Source organism: Crocuta crocuta, unplaced genomic scaffold (genome assembly GCF_008692635.1).
Source record: "Crocuta crocuta isolate KB4526 unplaced genomic scaffold, BGI_CrCroc_1.0 scaffold613, whole genome shotgun sequence".
In the NCBI taxonomy this organism is placed as follows: Eukaryota; Metazoa; Chordata; class Mammalia; order Carnivora; family Hyaenidae; genus Crocuta; species Crocuta crocuta.
Genome location: NW_027528880.1, coordinates 1,298,174 through 1,299,408, shown reverse-complemented (window position 1 = coordinate 1,299,408; position 1,235 = coordinate 1,298,174). Strand labels below are relative to the sequence as shown.

Below are 1,235 nucleotides of genomic sequence, written 5' to 3'. Positions count from 1 at the left end.
AGAAAAAGAAAAAGAAAAAGAAAAAAGGATGCAACTTGAGAAAGAAGAACTTCTGGAGCCTGAAGCCCCACTACTCTAAGGTCTTGGTGTTTAGCTCCTGCGTCAATAGCTACTCTAAAAAAAAGTCTTCCTCTTGAGGCGCCTGAGTGGCTCAATCAGTGAAGTGTCCGACTCTTGATTTTGGCTCAGGTCATGATCTCTCAGTTTTGAGAGTTTGAGCCCGTTGGGCTCTGCACTGAGCATGGAGCCTGCTTGGGATTCTCTCCCTCTCTGCCCCTCCCCACAAATGCCATCTCTGTCTCTCTCAAAATAAATAAACTTTAAACAACAACAACAACAACAAATCCTTCTATTAAAGAAGCAATTATTTGGAGTAATCAATAAAAAGTAGCTCAGAGCCCTTATATCATTTGTTTTTCTAGCACAAAATAGTTGAAACAAGAAATAATTTAGGGGCGCCTGGGTGGCTCAGTTGGTTAAGCGTCCGACTTTGGCTCTCAGGTCATGATCTCACGATTCATGGGTCCAAGCCCCGCATCAGGCTCGGTGCTGACAGCTCAGAGCCTGGAGCCTGCTTCGGATTCTGTGTCTCCCTCTCTCTCTNGCTCTGTGCTGACTGCCAGCTCGGAGCCTCGAGCCTGTTTCGGTCTGTGACTCCCTCTGTCTCTGACCCTCCCCTGCTCACGCTGTCTCTCTCTCTCTCTCTCTCTCTCTCTCCTAGAAATAAATAAAACATAAAAAAAAGAAAAAAATTTAACTTCCTCCCAATGAAGCTAACGGAAGATGATGCGGCAGAAGGGGAAAAATAGTTGGGGAGAGGGAGGGAGGCAAACCATGAGAGACTCTTGAATGCTGAGAACAAACTGAGGGCTGATGGGGGAGGGGAGAGGGGAAGGGGGTGATGGGCATGGAGGAGGGCACTTGTTGGGATGAGCACTGGGTGTTACATGTAAACCAACTTGACAATAAACTAAGAAAAAGAAGAAGAAAAATTTTTTAATTAAAAAAAAAAAAGTAACAATTTAGAAACACAGGATCACCTAAGGTCAAATTGTTACCAGTTACTCCAACAACAAAGACCAATGAGTAGAACATTCCACTTGTGGTGTGATAATCAACATGGCTTGAGGCTGTGCAGTCCAGCTGCCCTGGGGACATGCTCGTTGAAAACTTGAAGTGACACGGAGCTTCTGCAGCTCGACTCTGAACTGGCGGGAGTGCAGCACATAAGCCTT

At 45.6% G+C, this 1,235-nt stretch overlaps 1 protein-coding gene across 4 annotated transcripts in view; it reads right to left on the bottom strand.

Annotated features, from left to right (window-relative positions):
- Window positions 1-1,235, bottom strand: part of TPD52L2 (TPD52 like 2) — a 28,334-nt gene that overhangs the window by 22,092 nt on the left and 5,007 nt on the right. The gene's annotated exons all lie outside the window — the stretch shown is intronic.